Source organism: Carassius auratus, chromosome 33 (assembly GCF_003368295.1).
Source record: "Carassius auratus strain Wakin chromosome 33, ASM336829v1, whole genome shotgun sequence".
NCBI classification, from domain to species: domain Eukaryota; kingdom Metazoa; phylum Chordata; class Actinopteri; order Cypriniformes; family Cyprinidae; genus Carassius; species Carassius auratus.
Window position 1 is genome coordinate 3,344,728 of NC_039275.1, and position 13,658 is coordinate 3,358,385.

General features: G+C 37.9%; 1 protein-coding gene and 1 long non-coding RNA gene across 3 annotated transcripts in view; one reads left to right on the top strand and one right to left on the bottom strand.

Annotated features, from left to right (window-relative positions):
- Positions 1 to 13,658, top strand: part of LOC113052742 (uncharacterized) — a 96,089-nt gene that overhangs the window by 75,084 nt on the left and 7,347 nt on the right. The window lies entirely within an intron of this gene.
- LOC113052743 (uncharacterized) lies at positions 10,076 to 12,085 on the bottom strand. 2 transcript variants are annotated; one of them, XR_003277111.1, is made up of 4 exons: positions 11,923 to 12,085; positions 11,526 to 11,632; positions 11,261 to 11,354; positions 10,076 to 10,373 (listed from the first exon to the last, which is right to left on the bottom strand). It is a non-coding gene; the product is annotated as an uncharacterized LOC113052743 (long non-coding RNA). The 2 variants fall into 2 exon arrangements; XR_003277110.1 differs by having other exon boundaries at positions 10,078 to 10,373; positions 11,261 to 11,337; positions 11,506 to 11,632.

Below are 13,658 nucleotides of genomic sequence, written 5' to 3' on the forward strand. Positions count from 1 at the left end.
CCTGCATTTATTTGATAAAAAATACAGAAAAAAAATGTAATATTGTGATATATTATTACAATTTAAAATAATTTGTTTTCAATTTATTATACTTTAAATTATCATTTATTTCTGTGATGCAAAGCTGAATTTTCAGCATCATTACTCCATTCTTCAGTGTCACATGTGACATCCAGTCTATCACATGATCCTTTAGAAATCATTCTAATATGATGATTTATTATGAGTGTTGGAAACAGTTCTGCTGTAATGTGTGTGTGTGTGTGTGATTTAAAGAGAGAGAGAGAGATAGAGAGAGTGTGTGTGTGTGTGTGAGTGTGTGTGTGAGTGAGTGAGAGAGAGAGAGAGAGTGTTTGTGTGAGTGACAGAGTTATTTAGCCTGTTAAATGTCACCCCGTCCCGTATACGGGACGCCTACGTTGACTATACTATATTACAATCAAATCTAATCTAATGTTGACAAACTATATATCGTTGGAAAGGTCTAAGACTCCCAAATATATATTTTACCAATATTTTTTGTTAAAAATTATGTAGGAAAAGTAATAGATGAATTTATGACAAGAGTGCACCCTCAGAAATCTACATTACAAAAGGAGTTTTGACCTTTGTTTAAAAAAAAGACTTCCTCGTTGCCTTTTTCTCTATCACTTTTTAGAAATCATCAGAAGTTATATATCACTTGAAAACATAAAATCTCAAAATTCATCCTTCAAAACCCATTTTAAAATCAGACATTGCATTACAATGTAAATGGTACATCAAAGTCATGTTACAAAATGTTTTCAGTCATGAATTATACAAATTTAGGTTTGTATCATGCACATTCATCTCTATCTTCAAAAACGTGAGTGACAGTTATCAGGTTAGCGTGAGTGCGTTTGTATGTGTTCAAGTGAATGTTTGTGTGTGACGGCACGGGCCGCCTGGTCAGAAAGCAACATGTAAAGATAAGGGCCGTTCAAATATCGCTCTTTTGCACGCTCAAGTTCGTTATTTCCAATGTACTGTAGGCGCGCGGTATGTACGCTCATAATGGAAGCGTAGCACACTCATAACGTACTCATAATGTATCGCTCAGCGCGTCCGGACCGCATCGAGTTAAAAACATCTCAACTTTTCCGAATGCCGCAAGCGCACCGTGGGTCATGTGACAAGAACTAACCAATCAGCTCCATCCTTTTCCGCAAGTGCCCGAGCGTTTTGAAAAAAAGTAAAGTGAAAGAAAAGTGAGTGACGTCAGTGAGTGTGTTGTCTAGCAAAGAGAGTGAGTGGTAGCAGTGTCTGTGATGGAAAAGAATAGATCCCGGCCGGTCTTGGGCATGAAACATTTTTTTATAACATTTTTAGTCAAAAACAACGTGATGAATGCTCAAGTACGAGTCATCAGTCCACGAGTCCAAGTCGAGTCACGAGTCCAGAGAATGGAGTGTCGAGTCAGACTCGAGTCCAATAGTGACTCGAGTACTCCATCACTGGTTACTAGTAACAATTCAATTAGAGAGCTCTATAATTAAAAATGAATGGAAGTCAATGGAGACATATGACTATTAATAAATTAATTGTAGAGCTCTCTAATTGGAATTGTTACTAGTAAAAACCGAATTAAAGAGCTCTGTAATCATAATTTTTACTAGTAAAAATGTAATTATAGAGCTCTGTAATTGTAATTGTTACTAGTACAAATTTAATTGTAGAGCTCTATAATTGTTATTGTTACTAGTAAAAACCGAATTAGAGAGCTCTACAATCATAATTGTTACTAGTACAAATTAAATTATAGAGCTCTTTAAATTAATTGTTACTAGTAAAAATATAATTACGATGAGTAACGCTGGAACGTTTTTATGCTGAAACGGCCTTCCATAAATGCACTCTCAATAGACAAGTTACATAAACGAAAGAAAATGCGGACTGCTTAGAAAGGAAGAAAAAGAAACAAAGACAAGCAAGAACATGGCAAATCCTGTAAGTGTTTTCGTTACCTTATAGATGCGTATAAAGTTTCATGATTCTGTCACAATCTGTTTTTCTTTCAGGTTTCGTCTAAATGTTCTGCCGTGTCGATTTTTAAACAAAGACTATACTCTAAAGTTATTATATACTAAAGAGACTTTGGTTTAGATGTTTGTTATTTGTTCAACTGGATCTCTGGTTTGAAAACGTAAATAAATCAAACATACAGTGGGGCTCGAAAGTTTGGGGTACCCCTTGCAGAATCTGGGAAAATATGAGTAATTTTCAAAAAATATGAGAGATCATACTAAATGCATGTTATATTTTATTTAGTACTGTCCTGAGTAAGATATTGTACATAAAAGATATTAACATTTAGTCCACAAGACAAAAACAAATGCTGAAATTATTAAAATAACCCCACTCAAAAGTTTGTGAACACATGGTTCTTAGTACTGTGTGTGGTCACCTGATGATCCTCGACTGTCTTTCTGTTTTGTGATGGTTGTGCATGAGTCCCTTGTTTGTTCTGAACAGTTAAACTGAGCAGCGTTCTTCAGAAAGATCTTTAAGCTCCTGCAGATTCTTCAGTTTTCCAGCATCTTTGCATATTTGAACCCTTTCCAGCAGTGACTTTACGATTTTGAGATTCATCTTTTCAGACTGAGGACATTTGAGGGACTCATGCACAACCATCACAAAACAGAAAGACAGTCTGTTATATATGTTACAAACTGAGGTACTTACAGTTAGTAAAATTATTTTCTAAGACTGTAATTCCTATGTTTTTGCAGTTATTTTGGGGGGATTCATCAGACAAATGTGACTATTATGATTTTTAGTAGAAAAAAACATATGATTCTCCGGCTAGCAACATTTTCTAAGAACGTTTTTCTAACACACCTATGATAGTATATATATATATATATATATATAAATATATATATGTATACTGATTTTTTTTCCCGAAACACGAACGATAAATCCAAATGCGCCAATTACATAACACAAGCCCCATAAAGGCCAACGAGTGACCCTTTGAACCTTACAGCATTAAAGACACGTCTCTCATTACGAGAGCAAGCTGATTATCTGCTCTGAATCATGATCTGAGCGTGTCGTGCTCGTATGATGGGTTTATGGCCTTCGTGGACGCTGTAATGAGGACAGAGAAAAGCAAGAGAGAAGAAGAGCGTGCACGTGTGTGTTTGTGTGTGTGTGCCCAGCAGACCTGCTCTAAAAAACTACAGATTGTTATGCTGAAATTAAAAAAAAAAGACATCCAAACAACTCCCTTCATCATCTAAAAGTCCTAAAACTGAAGTTACACTACAAGTAAACACAGTTTCCAAACTTGAACCAAACTTTCAGTTCTGGAATTAATTTAAATGTGGATAACAAATAAGCCTGTAAATAGAGTAAAGGTGTCCTGAAAACATGAAAAAAATTAAAACAGCCGGCCAATCAGAAGACCTCGGAGGCGGGGCTAGCTTATGTTTACATTAGCAAGCTCCCACTATTTAAAGAAGTCACTTCTCTCATTTAAACTTTAGCAGCAAACTTTAGCAGGAACTCAATGATTTACTCCAGAAGGTTTATAGAAGTGTCATTTTTCCTGTATTAAAATGTTTAGTAGCAATATAAGCAGGTAAAGAATGCTGTTTATGGCTATGAATTGTTATATTGGTGCATGTGCTTGAATGCTCTTTTCGAAAAAAACATAAAAAATAAAACAAGATGCGTGTTGATGCTTTATTTTATTCTCATTCTCACACACACACACACTTTTGAATACAAAAGGTAAAACAGTAAAACGCCTAGTTAAAAAAACTAAAAATGTATTTATTTACTTGTACTAAAGAGACACAATTTAGAATTAATCATTTTTCGTTCATTTGCACCAATATAACCATTTATAGCCATAAACCGCATTCTTTGCTACTAAAACAACATTTGCTACAAAACATTTTAATAGATGAAAGATGCTTTGCATGTTAAATTATACTATCTATATCACCCAGGAAGAAAACTGCATCAAACATCTCATTTATTGCTGTGATGCAGAAAACAGATGATGGCCTCATTCCTCGTGTTCCTGACCTCTGTCTGAAACAGTGTGAAACCAAAACCACATTTAGCACTGAACTTCCTGCTAAACATTAAGCAACCTTCCGTTTCTGATGTGTTTCAACAATAAGCTACAATCCTCAATAACTAGACACGCAAACAGCAGGATGCTGAAGCCAAGAGCGAGACGAACTATAGTCTGATCTGTGTCCTTCCTCTCAATCACGTTCACTGACGTCTCCATCTGTCGGCGCTCTCCATTCACTGACATTAGACTAACTCCTAACCCACCCAGGACCATCACAAAACAGAAAGACAGTCGAGGATCATTAGGTAACAGAACACAGTATTAAGAACCAAGGGTTCCCAAACCTTTGAGTGGGGTTATTTTAATAATTTCAGCAATTTTTTTGTCTTGTGTACTAAATGTTAATATCTTTTATGTACAATATCTTACTCATGACGGTACTTAATAAAAAATAACATGCATTTAGTATGATCTCTCTTATTTTTTTAAAATTACTCGCATATTTTCACATATTCTGCAAGGGGTGCACAAACTTTCGAGCCCCACTATATGTGTTCGTTTGCAGTTCGATCGACTAAGCAGTTGTTCAATGTCACAGCTGGAGATTTGAGCTTGTTTTGAATGTGTCCCACAACAGTCCGCTGTTCCACCCACAGTTTTACTTTCCATTTAGCTTGTTGCAACATCATGTGCAAACCAAGCATGTGACTTTACACATAAAAAACACTCTCCACTGTTGACAACTCAGTTCAAGAGTAGCTGCAGTTAGATATCAATCTACAGTTTCACACTGACCCTTGGTTAAATCTGTTTTTATTTTGATCAAACATGCAGGTTGTCCTGGACGGACTGTTCGAGAGTAACAAAACCTTTGATTATTATGATTATTATGATGATCATGAGTACATGGAGGTGGTCCGTCCGTCCAGCACAGTCTCTGGAGCTTTGGCGGTCTACATGCCCCTGCTTTACTCTTTCGGGTTCTTATGGGGGCTGCTGGGAAACGGACTGGTGCTGCTGGCAATACTGTGGCTTACTTAAGAGGCTGGACCTGAGTGTGATGGAGATCTTCATCCTTTTTCTGATCTTAACAGACAGCCTGCTGCTCTTTACACTTCCTCTCTGGGCGGTAGATGCGGTCAAGGGATGGATCATGGGAGCAAAGCTCTGAAAACTGTCTGGAGTTCTGTTTTTTCATTTAAAAATAAAAAAGATTACATTATTAAAGATATAAAGATATTATTAGAATCATCATCATCTATGTTACATTTATGCTTGTACCATAAATTAATTTCTGTCTATTAAATCTTTTGCATGTGGGAGAAACAGTTAAATGTGTTAAAATGTGCTAAAATGTCAGTTGCTTAGCAGTTTCTTACATGTTTTTTTTTTTTAAGTCAGTGGTCTCTAGAAAAATGTGTTCCGTTTCTTTATAAGCCTTAAGAAGTGTATAAAAGAACACGGTGCTATTTTAATGTTCCATTCCAATTCTTCTTTTCACATTGAAGTATTTTCCTTATTAAAGCTTATGTTCCATGTTGTGAAGCTCAGAATATTAATGTTTATGAAAGAGTAGATATATTGAAAATTACTTTATTAATAATACATCAAATAATGATAAGAGCATACTGATTTGATAAAGGTCATAAAGGATTCTTTTCCCATGTTGCATAACCAAGTGATCTTCTAAACCCTTTTGGAGGAAGTACTTTCTTGACAGAAAAAATGATATGAACATCAGTGGTACATGAACACATGTAGAACAAGAATCTGAATGAGTTTGCAGAAAACTATTTGATTTTAATTTTATATTAATTTTCAAATCTGACTGTAAAAAGATAGCATTCTTCATGCATATTTTTGTTTTTTCCTGATTTTGGCATGCAATTATAAAAAAATAAAAAAAGAAACAATGACATGGCAGTTTGGTTTTTATACTTTAAATCTTTCTTTTTTATAATAATTTAGATTCTCTCCACATAAGCAGGATACACCATAGCAGGTAGTACAGATTGAATGATAACATATGCACTTATAACACTTAAAACGTGAATGAATTCAATCATTCTTATGAATATGAATAAATATGACAACAGAAAGAGGATTTACTAAAATAATCAGACTGTAGCGCTCGCACATTAATGTACCACGCACCATAGACGCGCAATGAACTTGAAGCGCAGATGGCGTGACCGCGCTACTTTTTTGAAAAGCAGAAATGCGTGACTGTACGTGGACGCGGTTGTCATGCGCAGTAACATCAACTGTCACCGAGACCTCTGACTGCCGCGTTTAGATTTAAACTCCTATATTTATCCATAAACCTCCAGTTCCTACCTGAACAGCCCGTGAAAAGAATATTCCAGCATCTGCTGTGAGTTTCCATGAGCGGGGAAAGAGACGGAATCCCCGCGCGGCATCAGGTGTTCCGCTGAGGTTCTGTTGCTCCAAAGCAGGGTTGCCAGATTTTCACAACAAATTCTCCCAATCTCTGCTCAAAACTACACCAAAGCTAATACCGCGTTCCGGGGGGTAAAATACAGGTTTTTGGGTGGGTTCCCCCGGTAAAACTTACTAAAATTAATTGGGATTCAAGCATGTCTTTAATTATTCACTTACAATAAAGCTTTTAGCAGATTCTCTTATTCAGTGTGTCATCAACAGTACAATGATCTTCTAAACAGGTTTTGTAAATTAAAAAAAAGTAAATGCTCTTTTAAATTAAAGGGGGGGGGGTGAAATGCTCGTTTTCACTCAATATCCTGTTAATCTTGAGTACCTATAGAGTAGTACTGCATCCTTCATAACTCCAAAAAGTCTTTAGTTTTAGTATATTCATAAGAAAAAGATAGTCTGTACCGATTTTTCCCGGAAAAACACGACCGGATGGAGGTGTGACGTGTGGGCGGAGCTAAAGAATCACGGCTTTTGTGTTGAGAGCGTTTGGAAGTTGTGACATTACCGTGAGGAAAAAAAAACATCATCCAAAACAAACCATGGCTAACAGTCAGATTCAGCCGTTTATTTATGATCCAGAATCACATCCCGAGGCTGAAACTGAACAAGAGCAGCAGCAGCAACGAGTTGCTTCGAGCGGGGCTCGAACCCGGGTCTCCGGCATGGGAGGCGGACACACTAACAAGGAGGCAGAGATATTTTAAGCAGTTTTACTTACCGCCTGCGGTTCCAACACACGATCGTGACCCTTTTTCTTTGGGATTGCATCATCCTTAAGAAATAAACGATAAGCAAAAACGATACATAGTCAAACTGGGCCTTGTTTGTAAAACAAGCATCTTCGAAATGCAGGGAACAAACAAGAACACTTGCACAACTCCGTTGATGCTCTGTAAAAATAAACTCCATCCACTGGTCCCTAATGCTGTTTTTTTTTTTTTTTTTTTTTGGTAATCTGTGCAGGGTTGTCTTGCCCTGGCAACCAAAAACACACTTCTTTTGTGACTTTTCGCGACGCTCTTGCTCTGATCAGTGAATGAATGTCTGCTCAGCCTCTCAGTGCTCTGCTATCGCTCATTGTCAGGTGATGTCCATAGACAGTAAAAGAAATGGACACAGCGACCCCATTGGAACTCAATTGAGACGAATGAAGCCCAGTTTTAGCGTTTTTTAGCACTTCCGTTTCTGACGCGCAGACTCAAACGAAGCTTGACGACGTCAGCAACCTGTCTGCCAGATGTAAATCTTCTAAGTGGCTGTGCGTGAAAACTGCCATCGTTAATCTTGCAGAGACGGCGAGCTTGAGCGGGGAGTTCTTTGTCGTGAGTGAGCAGGAGTAAGTATTCTGATTAATTATTTTGTATAGTATTTTAAAATGTAACGCCAGTACGCCATATTAAGTTAATTGCCTGCGAGCTTCTCCTCCTGTCTGTACGGTAATGCGACAGAGCGCCGAGTGGTTATGACGCAATCGTTAGCCTATTTTTTACAAAAACTGTTTATACGGGGCCATAATGTAACATAGAAGGTAATGGAGCCCTTTATATATTGTCGTGTATCTTTAGAAATAAATAATGGACAAACGTAGTCTTTAAACGCCTCAGATGTAAAGTTATTCGCTGTCAAAGTGACGCCAAAATGAATGGGAGTCAATGGGAATGCTAACGCAAGTGAAGTTCTGCTAAAAGATGGCAGCCCCCACCCGACTTCAACTTCCGGTCGAGTTCCTTGCCCCTTGGTGATGTCACACTCTTGGAACACGAAATGCATTATGGGTATAGCCGCCATTTGTAAGGTATCAATGCTAGTGTGTTCAATTCAAGGGGCAAGGAACTCGACCACACGCACACACACACACGCACACACATAAACAAAAATTGAAATTCAAGAACTGATGGACTAATCTCAGACTTTAAATCTGACCACTCTCAAGTGGAAATTAAGTAGCATATGTGACCTGTGATGGCAAAGTTAGTCACAATGAGCAAAAATCAGTTGAGTTTTTTTTTCTCATTAAAAAGTCCTTCAAAATGATGTATAACTGTGTATATATATAAAAAAAAATGACTGAGCTACACCCGTTTGAAGTTGAAAGAGTTGGCAAAGTCAACTCTTTTCTATTTTCTAAAGGTTCCAAACCAAAATCACTGAGCAACATTGCATCTTTTCCTGCAGTTCTTTTCTTAATAATAATTCACTTTTTTATTTTACATCCGAACAAAAGCATTCAAGTAAGAAAAACTAATAATCAAATGTAAAATCCCTTTATTCGTTACAAATAAATTAATTATTAAAACTATAAAAGCAGTTCAATTAGTCATTCTGTGTATACAGGTGCTCGTCATATAATTAGAATATAATAATTTCAATTCAAAAAGTGAAACCTGTATATTATATTCATTCATTACACACAGACTGATATATTTATTTATATCTGACAACTAAGGAAAATCCCAAATTCATTATCTTAGAAAATTAGAGTATAACTTAAGACCAATACAAAGAAAGGATTTTTAGAAATCTTGGCCAACTGAAAAGTATGAACATGAAAAGTATGAGTATGTTCAGCACTCAATACTTAGTTGAGGCTCCTTTCCCCTGAATGACTGCAGCAGTGTGGTGTGGCATGGAGTCGATCAGTCTGTGGCACTGCTCAGGTGTTATGAGAGCCCAGGTGTCTCTGATAGTGACCTTCAGCTCTTCTGTATTCTTGGGTCTGATATATCACTACTCAACAGCAGTACAGTCCTTTTTGAAGCGAGACACTTCTGGTTCTGTCTGTTGTTCAAGAGTGGCTTGACACAAGGAATGTGAAGCTGAAACCCATGTCTTGCATACGTCTGTGTGTAGTGGTTCTTGAAGCACTGACTCCAGCTGCAGTCCACTCTTTGTGAATCTCCCCCACATTTTTGAATGGGTTTTGTTTCACAATCCTCTCCAGGGTGCAGTTATCCCTATTGCTTCTACACTTATTTTCTACTACATCTTTTCCTTCCCTTCTCCTCTCTATTAATGTGCTTGGACGCAGAGCTCTGTGAACAGCCAGCCTCTTTAGCAATGACCTTTTGTGTCTTCCCCTCCTTGTGCAAAGTGTCAATGGTCGTCTTTTGGACAACGGTTAAGTCAGCAGTCTTCCCCATGATTGTGTAGCCTACAGAACGAGACTGAGAGACCATTTAAAGGATTTGCAGTTGTTTTGAGTTAATTAGCTGATTAGAGTGTGGCACCAGGTCTCTTCAATATTGAACCTTTTCACAATATTCAAATTTTCTGGGATACTGAATTTGGGATTTTCCTTAGTTGTCAGTTATAAACATCAAAATTAAAAGAAATAAAGATTTGGAATATATCAGTCTGTGTGTAATGAATGAATATAATATACAAGTTTCACTTTTTGAATGGAATTAGTGAAATCAACTTTTGGATGATATTTTAATTATATGACCAGCACCTGTATTTATCAGGATATATATATATAACTGTAATTTGAATGTCGGATTGAAATGAACACTGTTATTAGAGTAGATAAGTGCGGCTAATAATAATAATTTAAAAAAAAATAATAATTAGCATGTTTTTGTGTTTTGCTTTTGTACTGAAATTGGTACTGTGACAACACTAATAGCTAGACCTCGATTAATGTGTTCAGGTGCACTGCAGGTTGGAGCAAAACTCTGCATGTAAGTGGACCTTGAGAGACAATGTTGAGATCTCCTGCAATATGTCCTGAACATGCACTATAAAGAGACAGAATGACTTACAACACTGGTGTCCAGTCCTGGGCTGGAGGACCACCGTTCTGCAGAGTTTCTGCTGATCCTTGATCAGCTGCTCAGGTCTGCTTAACTGGGGTTGGAGCTAAACTCTGAAACAAGAGAAGACAACATTATGAAGTAAAAAAAAAAAAAATGATTCAGAAATATGCACAACGTTTGAAAATGCACAAAGATGAGAAGAAAGCTATGTGTTTAATGAGAACTTTCCACTGAAGAATAAGAAGCAATATTAAGTCACAGATGCATTTTTATTAATTCTTATTAATTTTGTTTAAATATGTTACAGTAACCTTGTGCTTTATCAATGATTTTCAGTCTCTGAAATAGAAAAGATATGGGATCATACATACATCATATGTAATGATATTTAACAAGAGTTCTAACACTGTGTCGTCACTGGACAGCACAACAAAATACAACAGAGCCTTTTATAATCAGTGATGTTCTCTACACTGGATGCGGCACGAAACAACAAATCACAGACGGTGATCTGATGCCTTTTCCTATATATGATGTACTGACACAAAGTTTAAATGATTTTTAACAGTCACTTTGGTGTGAGAGTGTGTAGCTTGGAGATAGAGATTTTTTTATGTTTCTGAAATAAGTCTCATGTACACTAAGAAAACTGCATTTATTTGATCATAAATAAAAATGGTAATGTTGTGAAATATTAGTACAATTTCAAATAACTGCTTTATATGTGAATATTTTGTACAATTTTATTCTTGTTTTCACAAAGCATGATTTCTGAATGATTGTGTGACACTGGAGACTGATGCTGAAAATTCAGCTTTGATCACTTATTAAAACAAACTTAAATAGAAAATAGTTATTAAAAAAATGGTAATTTCACAATTTAACTGTATTTTAATCAAATAAATGCAGCAGTGGTGAGCATAAAAGATGTCTTTGAAATACATGACAAATCTGACCCTTACATTTTTGAATGGTGTATGTTTGACGAATTGCTTACTATTCATGGTTCATAATGTCTAAAAATGTTCTTCGACAGGAGATATGACTAGAGCACAGCCATCAGCATGGAAGAACCTAGGAACATAAGCATACTGTTACAGAGACAACAATATTTATTATACAATGCCAGGTATAAGGCATATACTATAGCAGAGGTGAAATGCAGAAAAGAAAAATAATAATTCACAGAATATATAATTTATATAATCATTTACAATAAATATATATATATTTTAGTTTTACTTATTTAGTAATGCTCCTACAGCGTGGACATCAAAATGTGTATGTTTTCATCCTCTCTGTCAGCAGCTCCCTTCAGAAATGTTAAAATCAGGAACTTCTCCTGCGTCATAGAGGTTTTCTGGCACTTCTGAAATCACAGAACAAGTTTTACCATGAAAGATCAAAACCTGAAGGTTTCAGTCCATTTTCACGCTCTATGTAAGTGATGTAACCTTATCCGGTTACGTTAGTGCACATTTTAGGATTAAACAGTGGATACTTTTAGGGTTAAATTAATTTGGTTACTTCCATTCATCCATTGATCTATATGGAGAGAGAGAGAGAGAGAGAGCTCATCTACACACAAGATGACATTAAAAGCCCAAGCTTAATAAATAAGAGCTCATGTCTATCGTTACCTCTTGTAGTTAGCCTTACCTTTGAGATGCTAAAGGACTTTTTCTGACGACGCTAAACCATTTCTATAAAGTAAATATTAAACGAAAGTGTATAATTTACATGAAATAAAGTGTCAGGAACACTTTAATGTACTATTTGTGTAATTTAATAGACTAAACTTACCTAAAAAAAAAAAAAGTGAAACCACATTACAGTTTTTTTCAGTCGCTAACAAGCATTTGTCCAAGCAGTTGTCACTTTTTCAAAACTCTAAACACAATTAGCACAGCATCTGTCTATTGTGGCCATACCATTCACACATTTCATGTCGTTTTCACACAATATGGAGTCATTGAACACATTTCCACAATGCTTACATTTTCTGAACAGACAAGCTATACCTCCCAACAAAATTATGGATCATTTTTGTAGTATTTACAAATGTTAACACACGACATCCCACAATAGCAAAAACAATGTTCCAAACCTTAGATACAGTATAAAAATCTATGCTTCTGCAATGATATCAGTTCAAAAACAATATATCTTAGCTGATTTATGTTGTGTAAATTGGGCCAACCACAACTGATTCCAATCTGGCTTAGACTCAATGGCAGGGGTTATTTTTTTCTATTACATTGACACTTATACAATAAAAGGAGGACTTTGAAGAGTGATGTTTTTGGAAACAGAAACAGAAAAAGACAAACACTGTAATGTATGGACGAGGAAGAGTAAGAGCAAGGGGCCCAGGGAGAAGAGCAGGCCCAGTGAGAGGTGCAGTGAGAGGAGCAGGAGCAGGAGCAGTGAGAGGAGCAGGAGCAGTGAGAGGAGCAGGAGCAGTGAGAGGAGCAGTGAGAGGAGCATGAGCAGTGAGAGGAGCAGGAGCAGTGAGAGGAGCATGAGCAGTGAGAGGAGCAGGAGCAGTGAGAGGAGCAGTGAGAGGAGCAGTGAGAGGAGCAGGAGCAGTGAGAGGAGCAGGAGCAGTGAGAGGAGCAGTGAGAGGAGCAGTGAGAGGAGCAGTGAGAGGAGCAGGAGCAGTGAGAGGAGCAGTGAGAGGAGCATGAGCAGTGAGAGGAGCAGGAGCAGTGAGAGGAGCATGAGCAGTGAGAGGAGCAGTGAGAGGAGCATGAGCAGTGAGAGGAGCAGTGAGAGGAGCAGTGAGAGGAGCAGGAGCAGTGAGAGGAGCATGAGCAGTGAGAGGAGCAGGAGCAGTGAGAGGAGCAGTGAGAGGAGCAGTGAGAGGAGCAGGAGCAGTGAGAGGAGCAGTGAGAGGAGCATGAGCAGTGAGAGGAGCAGGAGCAGTGAGAGGAGCATGAGCAGTGAGAGGAGCAGTGAGAGGAGCATGAGCAGTGAGAGGAGCAGTGAGAGGAGCAGTGAGAGGAGCAGGAGCAGTGAGAGGAGCAGGAGCAGTGAGAGGAGCAGTGAGAGGAGCAGGAGCAGTGAGAGGAGCAGTGAGAGGAGCAGTGAGAGGAGCAGGAGCAGTGAGAGGAGCAGTGAGAGGAGCAGTGAGAGGAGCATGAGCAGTGAGAGGAGCAGTGAGAGGAGCATGAGCAGTGAGAGGAGCAGTGAGAGGAGCAGGAGCAGTGAGAGGAGCAGTGAGAGGAGGAGGAGCAGTGAGAGGAGCAGGAGAAGTGAGAGGAGCAGTGAGAGGAGGAGGAGCAGTGAGAGATGCAGTGAGAGGAGCAGTGAGAGATGCAGTGAGAGGAGCAGTGAGAGGAGCAGTGAGAGGAGCAGGAGCAGTGAGAGATGCAGTGAGAGGAGCAGTGAGAGAT